At 43.0% G+C, this 20,810-nt stretch overlaps 1 pseudogene; it reads left to right on the top strand.

Moving 5' to 3' along the window:
• Positions 1-308: 308 nt before the first annotated feature.
• LOC106697323 lies at positions 309-16,387 on the top strand (annotated as a pseudogene).
• Positions 16,388-20,810: the final 4,423 nt, after the last annotated feature.

Genomic DNA, 20,810 nt, shown 5'->3' with positions numbered 1-20,810 from the left:
ACCACATACACTGTAGTTGGTAAATGGCAGAGCTGGGATTTAAAATCAGGTCTATCTGCTTGCAAAGCACGTTTATTTAATCACTACACCGAATTGCCTTCTTTAGCAGCAAAGAGGCTATTCAGGCATGCCCTCGGGGGTCCCAGACCTGTCTCTTGCTTCAACAGTGTTTGGACAGAACAGACCCAGGGACCCCCTTCTTCCAGCCTCCAGCCACTCTCCTGCGTCTCATCCAGCCACCACCTTCACATGGGACGAGCCAACACACCAGTTTTTTTTCTACCTTAACTCCTTATTGCTGAACAACCATGAGCTCCCAGATTCATCAGAATTATTCCACTGAGGTGGAGGCCGCGGTCAACCGCCCGGTCAACCTGCACCTGTGGGCCTCCCACACCTACCTCTCTCTGGGCTTCTATTTCCACCATGACAATGTGGCTATCAAGGGCGTGGGCCTGAGTTGGCAGAGAAGAAGCTTGAGGGCACTGAGCATCTCTTAAAGTTGCAAAACAAGCTCGGTGGCCTCATTCTCTTCCAGGATGTGCTGAAGCCTTCCCAAGATGAGCGGGGGCAGGGGGGGGTGGGGGGGGAGGCAGGCCAACTCAGGACGCCATGAAAGCTGCCCTGGCCTTGGAGAGGAACCTGAACCAGGCCCTTTTGGAGCTGCATGCCCTGGGTTCTACCCACACAGACCCTCATCTCTGTGACTTCCTGGAGAAGCACTTCCTGGATGAGGAGGTGAAACTCATCAAGAAGATGGGCAACCGGTCAACTAACAGCCCCCAGGCTGGGCTGGGTGAGTATCTCTTCAAAAGGTTCACCCTCAAGCATGATTTGGAGCCTTTGGAGCCCAGAGGCCTTTGAGAGGCTCCTCTGCCTTCCCCTGGTGTCTGGCTTTTACCTGAGCCTCTTTCCGAAACTACTAGCCATTCTTTTAACCACCCTGAAGCCCTCTCCCATGCATTGGACCAAGTGAAACAATAAAGCTTTTTTGCAGTAAACAAACAAACAAAACCCACATGAACTGAGAAACTCGGGCATCCTGCCCATGTCTCCCCTTCCACATCTTCGTTATGCCCCAATGTTGGGCATGTCCTCTGCTCCACATAGAGGAGGGGCTGAAGGATGCATCCCACTGGGCCTGGAAGGATGTAAACACATCTGGAAGGAGGCTGCTTTGAGCAAACCACACTCCCCCCAGAGTATGGACAGGATTAGGTGACTAAAAATAATCATAAGAGTGTGAAGGGATGCTCTCTCCTGGGGCTCCCTTTGCAAGGGTTGATGGTAATTGATGAGGCTACAGGGACATGCCAATCCTCCTGCCCTCCGAACCAGGTGGAGTTATTTACAGAAATGTCACTTTCCCAGCCCTTCCTCCCCATGTCTGCCAGAGGCGAGGAGAGCAGCAAATATCAATTTACTGTTGCCCCGGGCACAGGCAATGAGCCACCTGTACACCCCACTGCCTGCAAAATAGGCTCAGGCTCCTGCTCTGGCTGAGAATTGCTTCCTCTTTGGAAATTTGAAGAGAGAAAGATTTGCCCCCTTCCCAGGCAGAGGGAGATCAAGTGACCTTCCTGGAACCATGTCACAAACCACCACGTCAATAAAATCTAGAGTCTCCACATTGCTACCTCATAGTGGGGGAAATAAATTGGCCGCCAGACCAGAAGCCAGAAGTGCGTATACTGACCCCAGATGGGCCGTCTGTTAGCAATCGATATCTGAGTTCCAGTTTCCACATCTGTAAAATGGAAGCTAGCCCTAGCTGGTTTGGCTCAGTGGATAGAGCGTCGGCCTGCGGACTGAAGGGCCCCAGGTTTGATTCCAGTCAAGGGCACATGCCCGGGTTGCAGGCTTGATCCCTGCCGAGACCAATTCCAGAATGACAGCAGGGCTGAATCTGGGAATGGCTGATGGCATTTCCCCAAACCTGAAAAGGGATGATTGCTTGGCTGCCGGACAGCTAAAGAGCATCTTAATCTACATGTTATTGCCTCCTACTGGCTAAACACCTGAACAGCCGTAGGCTAATTCCCCCATTCTGACAATGCTTGTGCATATACCCTTTGAAGTATATATCTCTGCCTCGCCTCAGGACAAGTTGTGTTAATAAAAAGCATGGGGTCCTGAGACGAGGAGACCTTAAACCTTAAAACTTAGATCTTAGTTTCCTTTAAGGTAAGCTCCTTTGACCCCCAAATGCCTTTCAAAATTATGCTTCATCTCTGGACTCCTATTTAATCTATGCACAGCCTTCTCCAGATTGCTGAACCCTTCTTAATGCTGGAACAAGAACCCTGTCAGATCCCCAGTGTGGGGCATGCAGGAGGCAGCCAATCAATGATTCCCTCTCATCATTGATGTTTCTAACTCTCCATCTCCCTTCCTCTCTGAAATCAATAAAAATATATTTTAAATAAATAGATAGATAGATAAATAGATAGATAGATAGATAAAATGGAAGCTAGTCTTCCATCACAGGCTAGACACAAACAGTTTTTGAAAAGCATAAATTAGTGATGCAGTTAAATGATCAGTATCACGTAAGAGATTGTCATTATTATTGCCATGATTACAATGCAGTCCTAAACACCACTATTAGGGGGCCCCCTGATACGTCTCAGAAAACACCTTACAATTGCACTGCCAGCACTCACATGGCCTTGTTGGGCAGTGGCAAGAGCCAAGTCTAAATGCAGCCTACAGGTTTGATTTCTCTGGGCATCTGAATGGTGAGTGAAGATTATTTTGTTCTAACAACGTTTATGTATGTAAAAAAAAACCCACAATTTTGCAACTAACTAAAACATTCAGGAATCAGAGAGCCCAGCTACATTACAAGGTTGCTCAAGTTGGACCTCAACCAGTAATGGATGGGAAATTCTCATACTCCTTCCTTGCTGAGGAAAGACCACACAGAAGGCTCCTTACAGCCAAGATGTCTGAGCTGACTATGCAGAGGCCAGAGGGAGTGAAAGACTAATAAGCAACAAGACCCCTCTGCCTGATATTCTGGCTTCTTCTGGGCGCTCCATGAGGACCCTTCTGCCCACAGCACCCTTGTGCAGTAGATCTCCTGGGTGCTACCACCCTTTGTAGCTCCCACGGTGACCTCTTCCAGGCCTATAAAATGGGTAACTTGGCCTATAAGCAACAGAGCTGGGATTTGAATCCGGGTCCATCTACTTCCAAAGAACCATAGCATCCTCCGGGTCTATAACTAGTTCCCATAGCAGGGGAGTCCAGTCAGAATCAACAGTTCTTCATGTCAAAAGAAACTATATTTTATTTCCTTTCCACAGACATCACTTCCACCCAGCTTGCCCTTCGTGCTCCCATGGGGTGGGCTTGTACTCAGAAACTATAGCCCTAAGGGTGCCCCATCTACAGAGGACAACAGGCTGTACTGCCCAAGGTAGTGGCCCTCTTAGTCAGGAGGGAGCCTCCTTCCTTTCCTCAGAAGTTCCAAGGACCCCACCCCTGCCAAAAAAAAAATCAATTGAAATCACATACAAAAAAGCAACTTAGTTTTATTTCTTTCCTTAAGAGAAGATGTTTTAAAAAAATTTCTACTTGTCTGATTTTGTATTAGGAAGAAGCATAAACAATGATTGCATAAGTCATAATAATGGGTAACATTCACGAACACGCTTATTTGTGTCACAATTTATGCTGAATGGTTTACCTGGATTATCTCAAATGATTGAACAAGATTTTTTTATCGCTATTTTACAGATGAGAGACTGTCTCAGAGTAGTTTATCTGAGACCACACAGTAGAGAGGCCACTGGATTCAACACTCAGGGATCTATTCCCAGCTAAAGCCCCTATGGAACCTGAAGCCCACATTGGCTACACGGGCTCCAGGCTTTCTTCTACAGAACCTCTCAATATCCTTTAAGAATTTCATTTTCTTGGATAAACAAAATGTGATATATCCACACTATAAAATAGTATTCAGCCATTAGTAGGAATAAAGTACCTATACATGCTACATGGATAAATTGAAGACATTATACTCAATGAAGTAAGTCAGACAAAAAAACCATAGATACTTCATAACTCTGCTTACATGAGATATCTAGAATAGGCAAATTCACAGAGACAGAAAGTAGGAATCATGTTACCCAGGGCTGGGGGAAGAGAAGAATGGAAAGTTGGTGCTTACTGGGTACAGAGTTTCTGCCTAAGTTGATGAAGAAGTTTTGGAAATACTGGTGATGGTGGCACAAAATTGTGAATGTCATTAATGCCATTGAAGTGTAAATTTAAAAATAGTTAAAATTGCAAATGTATGTTATATGCATTTATTTGTTTTCATGTTATAAGAACTTTCTTTAAAAATCCCTTTTCTATTTGACTTTTCTTTCCTATTAACAAAAAAACCCAAAACCTGATTTTTGTTACTTACAACTAAGAACCTGCCTAACCTGCCATCTAAGCTGGGACTTAAGCTTAGATTTTCAACCTTTTCCATTTCATGGCACATAAACGAATACTAAAATTCTGTGGCACACCAAACAATATATGTTTTTGCTAATCTGACAAAAAAAAGTTATAATTTTGATTCACTCACACTGGACAGCTATTGTTGGGTTAGCTGTTGTCATTTTTTTTATTTGACAATCAAAGGGAAAAGAGGTCGGTGCCTCTGACCAAATAGTCAGGTACCGCACGTTTTAAAAATTCTTGTAGCACACGGGTTGAAAATCGCTGCTCTTGGTCACAACAATAATGACCAGCCCAAGGTACCCCGAAAACATGCAAACCAAACAGATGAACAAAAGCTAGAGAGTAAAGAATCATTTGCTTATTACAAACTAGATTTGGGAAAGTAATTTAATCTATTAATGATTTTTAAGAAGGAAGCATATCTGGCCCAAAGGAAAGAGACAGGTTGAGTTTAATTCTTTCTTCGGACCCAGCCCGGCACCACTCCCCCTCCTACAGCAGTGGTCCTCCCTCACCTGCTGCATACTGGAATTACCTGGACCATTTTAAACATGGTGGACACCGGGTCCCACCACCAGGCATTCTAATTCAATCATTGAAGGTATTGCCTGGACATAGTGAGGTCTGGATGCTGCCCAGGGCTGGTGTCACTGCCCTCCAGCGGGGCTTGCTCTCCCAGGTTTTGAATGTCCTCCTGGGACATGACTGACAGCTCTACCACCTTGGATCATTGTTGCCACCAAATAGGGGGAAGAAGGTTCTGATGCTCCACCCAGGGGTTCTCAATGAGCAGGGGTTGAGTAGGCAGAGCTGGCTTGTCACAGGAAGAGCGAAGGCAGCTGTTCCCTCAAAAAGTGGCTCACAGAACATGAGGGTCACCCAGCTGAGACTCTGCTTCTCCAGCTCACGATTTCTGCTCTCCCTCGGGCTACACTGCCTTAGGGCACCCGCATAGACATCTCCCAGCCAGGCTCTCCCTGGTCCTGCAAGGCCAGTGGGCTGCCAGTTTTGTGGTTTATTCTGAACACAGTCCTCACTGTTTCAGAATAAACATTTCTGAGTAGAGAAAAGTTGTCATCAGATCTATGTTTAGAAAGATAGCTCTGACAGTGGGGTTTTTATTAGTACTATAATATCTTCCAGTCCACAAACTTTTACTGCACTTCTCCATACCAATCACTGAGCTAGGAGCAGGAGATAAAAAATAACAATATGATGCAGCCCATCCTTTCCATGAGCTAGTGGAGGATTCAGGCTGAAAGCCAGTAGACGAAGGTAAAATGTGAAGCCAAGGATGTGCCCGAGGTATTACGGGTGGTTAGAAGGCAATTCCTGAACTCACAGCAGATGGCTGGGAGTCGGCCAGGTGCAGGAGAACTTCCAAGGCAGAGGGGTCAATGTGAGCAGAGGCTAGTTGAACAAAAATAAGGGACAGCCCGACTGAGAGAGGATACCTCACTGCTAGGAGGAAAGGACAAGATGTGGTGGAGCATAGTGTATGGGAAAGGAGTCACAATAGCAAATGCTCATAAATGCTTACTATGTGGCTGGCACTTTTCTGTGTGTGTGTGTGTGTGTGTGTGTGTGTGTGTGTGTGTGTGTGTTTAGACAATTTTATTTTATTTACTCAATTCTCACAGCAACCTAGTGAGCTAAGATGATCATCCCCATTTTACAGATGAGAAAACCAACTCACAGGCAGTATAAGTAACTGTCCAAAATCACACACCAAGTGGCAGGCTCCGGATGAATATACTTACACGCCACACTCCGCTACCTGTGTGATTGATTACTGGAATAAGCCATGCTTTGGAGAGTGGATGTTATCATGTAGGGAAAGGGAGCCCCTGAAGAATTTTACACAGAGAGTGGAAACATCACATGCATATAAAGACAGAGGTGAGGGGGGAGATTTGAGGGGAGAAGTGTCCGTTGGAAGGTTGGTTGGTAGCAGAACAAGAGAAAGAAGAGTCTGAACTAGGCCACTGTACTAAGGGTGGAGAGAAGAAAATGGTCTTGAGAAAAATTCTGGTATTTGAATCAGTGGGACATTGTGATTGATAAGAATTGGATATACAGGCTGGAGTCAAGACTGCCACCCAGTGCTTAGGGGGAAGGATGATAGTCAGTTTGGACATGCTGAGTTTGGAGTGTCCCAGTGGGATGGAGGACAGAAATTTGGATGTGCAGACTTCCACAATGGCTGTGCAGTCAATGGCGGGTCCAGGATGAATGCTACAATGGGCCCCGTTGCCTATGTCTTCCCACACCTCTGAGCACCTTTCCACAAAATGGGTTATTAGTATCTGTCATTTATCAAACTCTCCAAGGTCCTGAAACATTCATTTCTGGCTGACACTCAGCTATTTCTCTAAAAGCAGGCAAAGTTAGATTTTCACTTATCAAACTCAATCCATTATTCTAATTTAATTTCTCTGCAACCAGAGTGGGGAGTTTTTTTAAGCATAATGTTATTCTGATCTGAAAGACACAATTGCTTCATATCATCATGACAGGTCAATTTAGGAAGATAAGAGGCTGATAGCATAACTTCCAGGCTCATTTCTGAGAGCTAAAGCTCATTCCAGGGGCTTGGGGCCTCTCAGGCAGTTTGCTGAAGTAGCAAAACTCGTTTGGCTGCTGCTATAGATTCAGATCAAGACATCTTAGCCAAAGAAATAGCCCCAACTACCAACCACCTCCTAGAGCTCTCTCTGGCTTTCCCCATTTCCATTGCAGACAGGAAAAGTGGCTCCTCGATTGCCAGAGACAGCTTTCCATGTGCCTCATTCCCCGTCTCCCCCCAAGGAAGTCGCTTCCTTCTGAGCCAGCTTCCCATCAGCTCGCCCTCCATCTCATCTCCATCCTCCACTCTGTTAGTCCCACTCATCACACCAGGAATGCAAATCAACACTAATCATGCCACTGGAAGCTGTGGTACCACAAAACTTTGTCATTGGCTCAGTCTGACATCTCCCTCATCCGTCTTTATTTTTAAACAGATGTAAGAAATCTTGAGGTGGTGGAAAAAGCTAACATTCTATTGGTGGATGTTGCAATAACTAATAGTAGTCTATGCAGTAACCATTACCCCTCGTTCTTCTGTAGGGGGCGGCAAAGTGCCCAGCTAGCAGGCTCACGTGGTCTCAAAAAGAGGTAAGTGGCCAGGGCTTCCAGGAAAACACTTTAAAGAGGGCCGACTCGGCTGAGAGTAAAAGCCTTTTGTCCCTTCACCCGATCTCTTCTTCCTGCTGGCATGTCGATGTGACAGCTGGAACTCCTCGGCCCTAGCCCCTGACCTCCAGGCTTCTTTTACAAGTCACAAAACAATCAGATCATGTGTTTAAACCACTGCATTTGAGTTTCAGTTCCTAGCAGCCCTGTGGCGGTGGAAAATAAAGAGACCTAGAGTGGCTTTCCCCAGCCTTGGCAGATGTTTGGAACAGCCATCAGAGTGGGGCATTGAAATTACCATTGTGTGTGTCTGTCTTCCATCCTAAAGAACGAGTTCCTTGAAGGCAACATTCATGGTTATGTAGCAGCACCTGGCAAGGTGAAAACTCGGCAAATGTATGTTGAACGAACAAGTGAAAACTGTGCTGGGGTCTGGTGTCAATGACTGAGTCCCTGGAATTGGTGAATTAATCAAGCTACGCACCATCAGCCCTGTATGTAGGATGCCGTTATCTTTACCAAAATGTAGAATGTACCAGTCCCCATTGTCTCCATGCAGTGGTGGTGGTGTTGAATCTATGCCTCCTTGGGGTGAGCAAAAACCCTTCTTGGGCATTAAAATGTTCCGCCATAGTTAGTCACGCAATGAAAAAGCATTATATGTTTTACAGTCTAGTCCACTTTTTCACCAAATTTGTATTGAGGAATCTTCTAGCACCTGATAACTAATCTTAACATCTGCTTTGTTAAGATATTAAATGTCCTCATTGCCCCAGTAGGTGAGAAGCCCGAGGTCCAGAGGGTGAAATGACTCCCCAAGGTCATGTGCCGTTCCCTGGGAAGCCAGGGGTCTGATCCCAGTACCCTGCTGCCTTTCTACTTCATGGCCACTTGGGAACTGAGGCTCAAATGTTCCCAATTCCAAAAGCAAAAATATGGTGCAATGAACGAGGCCTCTGTTTCCAACCCTATGCTCTTCCCACCCCAAGTGGAGAAGTAGGAGTGGGGAGGGAGAAGGCCCAGGAGCCACTGGCAGTCTGAAGCCCCAAGTCCCTCCTAAGGCCTGAAAACGCGTGCAATTGCCTAAATTAAAATCAATATGTTGCTTGGTTGGAAGGCTGTGCAATTGTTTTTGAAGCCGGGTATATTATGTTCTAAATGTTTAATCTGGCAGAGGCCATAAAAGACGAGTTCCAGGCCATTTGAAGCTTCTATTGCGAGCAAGATGGTCTGGGAGGCGGCTAAAACCAATAAGATGACAACAATCCCAACAGAATGGCACAGACAGATTGATCTGGTTCTGACATGGGTGCTAGAAAGCAATCTGGGGTGAAAGAGGCTCCTTCATTGACAGGAGAAAGGCAGTGATAAAAGCAAAATGGTCAGCTGTCAGATCTCGCTTTCTAATGCTTGGGGAGGCTTCGCTGAGATGGCAGTAAAAATCAATATGTCTAAGGCAGACACGCTGACTCGTGGCGCCAGACGGTCAAGAGGGGCAAGCCGTTGCTCCAAATGCTGAGAGATGACCATTTAGCGGGCACAAGTCTGATGCACTGTATGCCTGAGGGGGGAAATCCTCCAACTCAAGCCCGTAGCTGAGGTAAGCACATGCATGGTCCCAGCAAGGGATCCTCTTCTGGAAGGCTTCCCAACGGAGGGGAAAAGTATAGCATGGTGATTAAATGCTCAGGCTTAAGTGTTAGAGAAATATGGAATCAAATCCTAATTTTTTACCTATTCAGTACATGCCTCTTTAATCTGTCTAGGCCTCTATTTCCTCATCTATTCTATCCTGCAGAGGAGTAGAAGGAATGCTGGTCCACCAGCACCGTTGTGAGAATTAAATAAGAAAATTGGCACAGTAGTGTTGACTAAATGTTATCTGTTCATATTAAGGTTTTCAGGATGCAAAAGAGCATGGGCCAGGTATAGCAATATAGAAATGCCAGGAAAGGTCACAACCCGGCCTCCCTAATGTGTGCAGGCATTAGGTACATTCTTGGCAATGGACACTGTCTGCTACCGCTGTTACTATTATGCCAAGGGTGTGATATTAGGGGTGCATGGCAGAGCTTAAAAAAAGAAGCTCCCAGAAGTATACTGAGGGTTTATTAGATTGAACCCTCCTCCTGGAAATACCCTCGGGGCACAAAAACCATCGTAGATTGTACCCTATTACATGTCAGACACTGCGCCCAGCATTTCTCAGCCATTCACACTGATTTCTCACAACTCTGTGGACCAACGGAGGTGCAGAGAGGGTAGGAAATTTGCCCAGAGTCACACAGCAACCTTGGGAGGAGGCAGAAACCATGTTTTTTCTAAATTTGAATTTCTAAATCCAGTATTCTTTCTCCCACATCACAGCTGTGCCCTTATTTATAGAAACAGAAATAAGATTGCAAAGGAAATGTTTAACTTGCTTAAGAAAGCCAACAGTTTTAAGAGTCTATAAAATTACTTTAATTTAACCCATCTGTCTATAAAAACTTACTACATTAATTACAAATGTTGTTACCTGTTCATTTAAAGAAGAACAATTATGCAAAAACGCTACTTATAATACGATGTTATGCCAATAATGCGCATCATCTAGTTTTTTACTGACAGACATCACTGTGTAGTAGTAAATATGGGAGTTTTGAAGTCAGAGAAATGGATTCAAATCCTATCTCTACCATGTGCCAGTTCTGTGGCCTTAGACAAGCTCCTTAACTTCATTGAACCTCAATTTCCTCACAAAAGGCAGTTTTCAATGCCAATTTCAGGGTTATTGGGAGGATTAAATGAGAGAATATACCAGTATGTAAGACATCTAGTACAATGCCTGGTATCTAGCAGGTACTAAATAATGGGGGCTATCATCATTCCTAGGAAAGAACTATCATCATTCTGTAAAATATGCTCCAATTCAGACATATTACTAGTTCCAATAAGCAATTTTCACTAAACACAGCCTTCTGATAAGCCAGCTATTTCACTTCCAGGAATCCAGCCCAAGGAAATGCTCACATCTGCAGGGAAAGATGTATGTGCTAATGATATAAACTACAGATGATTTATAAAAATAATGGGGAATGGGAAACAAACTATCTGCACCCAACAAAAAATGCTGAAATTATGATTTATCTATCTGAGAACAAAGATTTTCTATAAAGAGCCAGATAAAAAATATTTTTAGGCTTTGTGGGCCATACAGCCTATGTCACAGCTACTCAGCTCTGCTGTTGCAGCACAAAATCAGCCATAGACAATATGTAAAAGAACAAAAGTGACTATGTGTAAAAAAAAAAAAAACAAACAAACAAAAAAACTTTATTTACAAAAACATATGGAAGACCAGATTTGGCTTCAGTATTTGCTGACCCTTGATGTATGTGGTTAAATACTTCAAAACCATTAAAAAATAATTAGCCCTAACCGGTTTGGCTCAGTGGATAGAGCATCGGCCTGCGGACTCAAGAGTCCCAGGTTCGATTCTGGTCAAGGGCATGTTCCTTGGTTGCGGGCACATCCCCAGTGGGGAGTGTGCAGGAGGCAGCTGATCGATGTTTCTCTCTCATCGATGTTTCGGACTCTCTATCCCTCTCCCTTCCTCTCTGTAAAAAATCAATAAAATATATTTAAAGAAATAATTAAAGTAAACCTGCATGTATTTAGACAGAAAGATATCCACTGGGACTCCTACAAATCATTAAAAAAAGGTAGACAACGCAATAAATTGGGGAAAGAATATGAATAGGCAATTCATAAATGTGAAAATTCAAAAAGCCAGTTTGAAAAGTTGCTCAACTATCTAAATTGGTTAACTTCTCTAAATGCAAACTAAAACTAGAGGATTCTATTTTTATCACCAAATCTTCAAAATTTAAAACACTGACAAAATCAAGTGTTGGTGATACTGTAGAGAAAAGATACTCTCACACTGTTGGAGAAAACATAATGAGGACGATCACTTTGGGAGGTCCTTTGGCAGTCTATTAAAACTGTGAATGTGCATATCCTATGACCCAGAATTTCCTTTTCTGCATCTCTACCTCAGGGAACCACTTTAATATGCATGCAAGAAGACTGGATAAGGAAACTAATTGAAGCATTATAATAACACAAAATTGAAAATGGCCTAAAGGTCCATCAATAATGGAATGGACAAATATGCTCAATACATCCATGTGATAGAATGCAATTCAGAAGTTGAAAGGAATAAAGCAAATCTATGTTCATAAGTATAGACGGATCTCAAAAACACAGTGGCAAGTTTCCAAACAATCTTTACAGTATGACACAAATTAGGTAAGAACATGGACACAAACAACAAACAATACAATACATTTACTAGGAATACATGTGCACGTGTGCAAAGATCTCCAAACAAAAATCTGGAAGGATAAGCACTAAACTCAAACAATAGTTATCTCAAGGCATAGGGGAGAAGAGCAGCATTAAAAGTGGTGCCCAGTCTGGCTGACATGGCTCAGTGGCTGAGCATTGACCTATGAACCAGGTTCAATTCCCTGTCAGGGCACATGCCCAGGAGGCAGCCAATCAATGATTATCTCTCATCATTCATGTTTCTCTCTCTCTCTCTCTCTCTCTCTCTCTCTCTCTCTCTCTCTCTCAAATCAATAGAGTGCCCAGCCCTGGCAGGTGTAGCTCAATTGGTTGGGCATCGTCCCTGTGCACCCAGAGGTTGCTGGTTCTATTCTTGGTCAGGGCACCTGCCCCGTTTGAGGACTCGATCCCCAGTAGGGGGTGTGCAAGAGACAGCTGATCAATGTTGAGATCTCACTTCAATGTTTCTCTCTTCTTTCCTCTCTCTCTAAAAGTTCATTAAACTATTCTTTAAAAAAAAAAAGTGGTGGCCAAAGGAGACTTTAGCTTTACCCATAATGTTCTGATTTTCTAAAAAGAATATATCTATGTATTATTCTATAATTAAAATAAATTCAATAAAAAAGGCATTCATGATGTAGTAAATGAATAACCAAGTTACAAAACCTCATATTATTTAAAATTATTCTACATTGTAAGTTTGTGTGTATGTGTGTCTGTCTGTCTGTTTGAAAGGGTATATACCAAACAGCTAACAGAAGTGTATGGTTGTGGAATAGTATTGGGGCCTGGGGAAGGATAATATTATTAATCTGCTCAGACTGCCATAAAAAAACACCATGGAGTGAGTGACTTACACAATAGATCTATTTCTCATAGTTCTGGAGGCTGGAAGTCCAAGATCCAGGTGCTGGCATATTTGATTTCTTGTGAGGCCTCTCTATCTGACTTGTAGATGGCTGCCTTCTTGCTATATCCTCAGTAGCCTTTTCCCCAGAGTGTATATGGGGAGGGGAGTTGCAGGGGGACTGAGCTCTAAGAACACTAATCCAATATGATCAGGGCCCCACCCTTTGACCTCATTTAACCTTAATTAACCTTTGGAGGTATATCTCCAAATACAGTTACACTGGGGATTGGGGCTTCAACATATGAATTTTGAAGGAATACAAACATTCGGTCCATATAGATACTTTCCTTCTGTTGGTAAGAAAGTGTGGTGTGGAGAGTGAGGTTCTGTGTCACTTCAGAGCTGCAGGACCATGGAAAAGTCAACTTTAGTTTTTCCATCTGAAAAATCAGGATAATAATAATATCATCCAATATGACACTTTCTGCATGCCTGGTGCTCTTAATAGTACTTTATATACTAGGTAGCTTAATCCATTTAACCCTCACTTCACCCTGTGAGATAGGATAATATTCCCTTTTTAGAGATGAGGAGACGAAGGTACAATGCTAGAACATCCAAAGACCACAATTATAAGTCATAACCAGTACTGTAAGTGTGTTATTGCTATTTTTACTTTATATAATATGTACAAATACATACAAGTTTTATATTCCTTGAATTTTTAAACTTATAATATATATGTATATACACATACATATACTTATACACATGTATGTGTATATAGTACATATATATGTAGTATTATTTTCTTATTGCTGCAGTAACAAATTGCACAAGTTATGCTTTAAAAAATAAAAATTATGCTACAGCTATGGAGGTCAAAAGAGTAAAAATGAGGTGGTGGCGGGGCTGCATTCCTTCTGGAGGCTTTAGAAAAGAACCCTCTCCTTGCGCCTTCCAGCTTCGAGGGGCTGCCTTACATTCCTTGGCTCAGGGTCTCTTCTCCATCTTCAAAGTGTATCACTCCAACCTCTGGCTCCATCACCACATCTTCTTTTTCTGCCTCTGACTCCTTTGTCTCTGTTGTAAGGACTTTGTCATTATATTGGGCCCACCCAGATAATCCAAAATAATCTCCCAACTCAAGATCCTTAAATTAATCATATCTGCAAAGTCCTTTTTGCCATCTAAGGTAACATATGCATAGGTTCAGGGATTAGATGGGGTGATTTTTATACATCTGTAATGTGTACTGATTAACAGCAGATTTGCCTCTACAGCACTTTATACATAAAGTATATTTCCATGCCTATACTTTTTAATGGAAGAAATCTGAACCCAGGAAGAGGGAATCTGGCTGAGCCTCCTGCTCAGGAGAGGAGGGGTCCAGGGATGTCCTATCCCATGTCTACCATATGGCCAGCACTCACTGATCTAGTCCAGCACAGCAGAGTGAGAAGAAAAAGTGGTGACTCCCTGGGCACAGCAGTCCCCTGCCCCCCACAGCACAGCAGATATTTGATTTGGGACAACGGGACGACCTGAGGAGCCCACCCCACCAGTGAGTCTGAGTCAGGCAAACAGATCCGGATAGAATCAAAGCGCCGCTTGTCCAAACTGGTCCCAAGGCTGGGTCTGCCTCAATCCTGACACAGTTCTCTGACACCTCTTGCTCGGGATTTGGCAGTTGATCCTAAAACAGCTTTACTATAACCAACCTAAACACTGAGCCTTCTGCTCCGGGAAGGAAGAAAGCCTTGTGGTTTCTTTGAAAAATCCTTGCATCTGGTGTTCAGCTGTAAGAGCCTCAATGGGGCTACTAAGTTGATTCTGTTTCTTCTTGAAAACACTCCCCTCACAATTCCATGCATTTTAATTTCCAATCAGCAATGCTTTGTCAAGGTACCACAGTGCTGCTGAGGGACAAGTCTCAGCGGCTGCTGTACAGATCCTCCACTACCTCCCATCTGAGCCTGTTTCAAGAGACCATCAATAGTTCTGAGCTATGCACCCACTCACACCCCTGCTGCTGGGTTCCCCAGCTTGACCCAGATCCCGCCACGTACAGTCTGAGCCCCACCAGGATATTCCTTTGCTTTGACTTTCAGTCTCTGCCAGACCTTTTTCTAATAGTTCAAGAGAAACATATGGGAGCTTGGTAAATATGCTCAACTCACAATGTTTTCCTCTAGCTGCACTGGGCAGGGGAATCTAGGCCACACTAGGAGGGCAGAGAGGGAAGGTAAAGGCCAGAGAAGCCAGTCTCCCTGTATGTCCTGCTGCTGCCAATTGGTCAAGAGAGAGGCAGCTGACTCCCAAGTGCCATATGAAAAAGAAGCCTTACGCAGGCCACCACAACGTCTTCGTCACTAACCCTGTCACCACATCTTGATCAACTCACTTCTACTCAACTGAGTCTGAGTTTCCGTATTGGACCAGTTTATGGATCAACTAACATCCCTGAAAATAATCCATTCCACTGTCACATGCATTTCTTACAGGTCATCATTAAGATTTTTCCCAGTTTAAAGAGTCTACAACATTTTATTGAGGCAGCTCTGAATTGTGCATGGAAAAAAAAATGAACCTACACCATGATTTTTCAAATCAAAATTATTCAAAGTAAAAAGTTTGCATGACTGAATTTTCTGGATTTGTCAAAAATGTGATAGTTTAAATGTCTCCCATTCCTTCATTCTTATACAAATCTTTTAAAGGAAATGGGTCTTAAAAATTGGCAAACAGTATATTCTTTCTGGAGTCAAGTTGGAATTCCTGTCTTATAAGATACAACACACTTCTTAATACTCTAAGCCATATGGCTAAGGGTTTTTTCTTCCTCATTTTAAATATGATTTACAGTCATTAAATGTAACAAACTTTCACAGGACCTAAGATGTAGGAGCATTGAAAAGAGAAAGGATGAGTATGAATTAAGAAAAGGGGATATTTATTGAATATCTATTGATATTATGTATCAGGCACCATATCAGACACTTTCTATGAGACAGAGGTTACCCCTAAATTTTGAAAGAGAAAACACACTAAGACATGTTACATAAAAGTGACACAGGTCACATAGCTAACTGTGCAGATGTTGAGATTCACAATGTCTCCAAATTCCATGCTAGTTTTCTTTATACCATCTCTGTAACATGTTAAAGCAAGATAATTATTCAAATAACCACAGAGAAGAGGGTGTTAGATGTGACCATAAAATCTGCAAGTGAGCAATATGACAGATTATCACAAAGTCAGGTTTAGTTCATTATAACTGAGCTTCAGTTCTCTCAACATTTAACTAAACATTTATGAGTGCATTACCCAAGGGAGAAAGTCCAAACTTCTAAGCATATTCTTGGAATTTGGCCATGGAAACCAGGTCAAGATTCCATTTTCTCCCTAAAATGCCCAGAGGTCCTTTATGCCTCCCATAAGTCTGTTTCTCATTCTCCATTCCATTCCTCCATAGATAACTCAGGCTCAGCCTGTGCCTTCCAGAGTTCTCACAGCCTGGAGGCTGGAGGAATCACAGGAGACTATGAGGAGGAGCTTTGTAATGACACGTGACTGAATAACATCATCCCCAAGATGATGCCAAGAGGTGGGAGAAGCAGGGGTTCTGTGGTTTATTGGCCATGGCTACATTTCATTGGACTGTCCACACTTGCCCATTGCCTTCCCAGGACGTACAGTACTATGAAGAATTCAGATTGCAAAGAATGGCTCTATTCTTTTTTCTACACTACTGTGTCATAGGTCCTGTCAAAAAGTGTTAAATTTGATGAATATTGAACACATTTAAAATGAGGAAGCAAAAAAAACAACTCATTCAAATAGCTTTAGTATCAAAACGCCTGCCATCTCTCATGAGGCAGGAATTTCAAACTGATTCTACATGATGGTGTCTTAATTTCACACTATTGACACTTTGAGGCAGATCATTCTTCGTAGGAATTACACAGTGGAGTGGTCTATGTCCCTCAATCCCACCACCCTTTCCCCAGGTAACTCCTAATCATCCCTTGGGTTTCTGCTTAAATATCACTTCCTCTTGGTGGTCTTCCCAGCCTTCCTGAAGTCTGGATGACATATCCCTTCCAATGTGCTCCCAAGGCACCCGAACTTCCCACAGTGAGCATTATCCTGTTATGGTCTGCTTACTTAAATGATGTGGCACAGAAGTACATAATGTTCTGATCCTCAGTCTGTTCCATCTGTTGCTTTCCCAGTCTAACTCCTCATCTGTTGCTTTTATGCCCCTACAGTATCTTTGCCAAATCTACCTTCACACCTTCGTAATGGGAACCCACTACCTATCAAGACCTCCATCTTATCGAGGGAGAGTTAAAAGTGTGCACTCCTAGTAACCCCCAATCTCTCTTCTTTAATCTCATCTTGACCCTGGCTTTCCCCCGAAGGCCACCACTGTCAAAATGACAGGTAGATGTGAGCAGCTCAGAACTTAACATTCTCAACCCAAGCTGACCTCTGCCAACCACCCAAATTCTTCTGAGTTCATATCTCCTTGGCCAGTCAGCTGTGCACATTCAGGAAATACAGACTCTTGTTTCTGAATGAGAGATGGAAGATAAGAAAGGCAAACCACAGGAGAGATGAGTACATCGTTTTTGGGCCCAGCATAGGTGGATGGGAGTGGGTCTGGGTCCTTGCCCTTGCTCAGCAGGGAGCAGAGTATCAACTATGTAACCTCTAGAAACAGAAGCCCTCTGCTCCTGCCCAGGTTTTATAAATGCTCTTGAGATACCAAGTGGAGGCAAACTCAGCATATACCCCTGGGAAATCCAAATGTGTGTACCAAGCCACAAACCTGGTCATTTGCCCGATGCAGTTATTATAGACTGAACATTTGCATCATCCCCAAATTCATATGTTGAAGCCCTAACCCCAACATGGTGGTATTTGAAAATGGGGCCTTTGGGAATTGATTACAGTTAGAGTAGGTCATGAGGGTGGAGCACTCACCAATGGCCTTAAAAGAAGAGGAAGAGGAAGAGAAGAGGTATTTCTACTGGCAGGCACTGAGAAAAGACCATGTGAGGACGGAGTGAGAAGGTGGTCATCTGCAAGTCTGGAACAGAGCTCTTGCCAAGAACCAAACTGGCCAGCACCGTGATCATGGACTTCCTAGTATCTAAAAATATGAGAAATAAATATCTGTAGTTTAATTCACCCAGTCTATGGTATTGTTTTGTATGTGGCAAACTAATACAGCAGGTGACCCAGGAAAAAGTTCATGCATACAAAGGAAAGATAGGAAGGAAAGTAGCAGAGTAATCCAGTCCGCTTGCTCACCTCAAGGCTCACCTAGCTCAGGTTACCCACCCTCGCATACACAGGCAGCTCAAGAAAACACATTTCTCTCTCCAAAGGAGGGTTTCTCTGGTGCCATGCCAGGCTCTTTGCTCTCCCCGAAGCCAAATTCAAATCTTCCCACACCCTGCACCCCAGACATCCCCACCATTTCTCAGAAGGGAGCAGAGATGTCTACATCTGGCTAGCAGCACTTACTACTTTAGATGCAACTTCAGGGCCTCTCACGGAAGAAAGCTTGTCTTCCCCCAGGGACTCCTGTCTCCACTCTCACTCCCTCTAAATCATTATCCACACTGCTGCCAAGGGGTCTGTCTAGAACAAAAATCTGATCTTGTGGCTCCCCTACTTAAAAGCCTTTGAATGAATGCCCACTCCATTTACGGTAAAATCTAAACTTCATTCTACTGCTCCTGCCCTCTTCCTGGGACCATGGCTGACCACTCACCACATGTACCCTATAGTACACATCTCACATCTAGAAGTTCCCCCAAAGGTACAAACTCAATAGTACTGTACCATTGCCTGTTCCTATCCCTCTGCCTGGGAAAATATCCTCCCCCCCCCCCCCACATCTTCATCACATGGGAGAATCCTTACTGTTCCTTTAGGAATCAGCTCCACTTCTCTGAGAAGTATTCTGCGACCTACCTATCCCACTCCATACCCCCCAGGATGAATTAGTTGCTCTTCTTCTATATTCCCACATATCACATGCTTGCCCTTAATATAATCACAAACTTCTGCATGTCTTCTCCCTTCACCTTTAAGTCAGGGCAATAATTAGTCTTTATTTGTAGCCCCACCCCCTGATTAGTACAGAGCCTGGCACATAGTAGGTACTCAATATATGGTCTTTGAAAGGATGAATGAATGACCTGTAATGACTGAGATAATGCACAATCTTACCATTATGACAATTCCTGTCCCTGAATGTAGACCATGATCTGGTTAACATTATATTAACATCTCTTGTACCAGTATATCCCCTCCAAATCCATGATCCATGGTCTAAGTTTGTACTGTCCAATATGGTAACAGCTAGCCTCATGTGGTAGTTAAGTTATATTATATTAAATAAATTAAAATTTCCTCCGTCACACTAGCCATTATTGGCTATCCTATTGGACATTGCAGATTATCACAGAATGTTCTATTAGATAGTGTGGATCTAACACAGGCATATGAATTAGGGATATAAAGCAGAGAATATATATATCTTTGTCCTCAAAAAGATCAAAATATAACCTAGTTGATTCTGGCTCATCAGAAATTAGCCAAGCATTTCTGTCTCACCTATGGCTCTGAATACTCATTTTTGTATGTATATAAATTATTTCTCTGTCATGATAAAGTAAACAATCATTTTAAAATTCCTTGCTCCTTAAAATTATCATTTTTTATAATTGCCATATGGCTCACTGATTTACAAGAGTGTTAAGAGATTTAATTAATGTTTGTTTGGAGCTTTGCCTGTCAAGGTTGTTATTAGAGGATCCATGGAGATTCTGTTGGTAACAAAAAGTTTAGTGGAAAACCCTAGCTTATTCAAATAGAGGCACACAAATAATAAGAAGAATTCTCTAGTGATATTTAATTTATCACTTATCTTTATCAAGTATTTATTGAGCATGCACCATATTTGGTAATGAATTGTGGAAGGAAAATGTGGTTCCTGCTTGTCATTACTTGTCATTACTTCCTAGTAATGACATCCCTGAAAATGAAGCTTAAAGGAGATGAACTTGAGATTTGGAAGATATTGGCTGGTGGTTCAGGCTATCCCTGCCTTAATAGGGTTACCATAACCCTCAATGTTAGCTGTGTGGGTCCAAAAGTGAATTATGCCCATACACCCAAAAGAGATGGATATCTTCTTCATCATCATCATCATTATCATTGCATCACAATTACAATCATGAAGACTTAGATGGAATTACTACTCTAAGTCATCAATCATAGTATACATATATCAATTACTTGCCAAATGACCTAACACTAATTTTTGCATCTCTTCCATAATCAGTGTATCTTGGGAACCTGATTTAGAAGCCCAGGGGTTGCTTAGTGGGTCCTGATGGCTGTAGTGAAGATCCATGGGATATCTAGCACCGCCTACCTCACCCTACCCAATTGACATAGTTCCTAGTGTAGCTTCTGAGTTATTTCATTTACTTCACCTTCTAGACACACAGGATGGGTCCTGGATGGATAGTTGACCCAAATGGGCCATAAGCCTCCTCTCAGGGATATCTGACCTGGGACAGGAGAAAGGACAGTAACTCCTTTTCCAGTGGTAGGTGCTGTAAGTAAAAACTCAGAATCTAGGGTGTCCATTTTCTCTACCATTTGAAGAAAGTGTGTAGGAAAAGAGATAGAAGCCAGCAATGTGGGAAAGGCAGGGAAAGTCTTAGCCAGGTTCAAGCTCCTGGTCCTCTGGTGTCCTCAGTTCAATCTCATCTCAGATGCTCCTATCAGTGTACGGTCACCTCTTCCTTGGATTCCAGGCCAGTAAATATCCCTTTTCACCTTAGATTGTTCAAGTTAAATTTCTTTCACTTGCAATAAAAAAATATTCTGATTAACACAGTTGCCCTCAGAATAGAGCCCAAACCCCTTGACACAGAGCAAAGGCCCTACTTGACCTGGGTCTCACCTT

The sequence above is a fragment of the Myotis lucifugus genome, unplaced genomic scaffold (assembly GCF_000147115.1).
Source record: "Myotis lucifugus unplaced genomic scaffold, Myoluc2.0 scaffold_61, whole genome shotgun sequence".
Taxonomy (NCBI): Eukaryota; Metazoa; Chordata; class Mammalia; order Chiroptera; family Vespertilionidae; genus Myotis; species Myotis lucifugus.
This window is presented reverse-complemented; position numbering and strand designations above follow the sequence as displayed.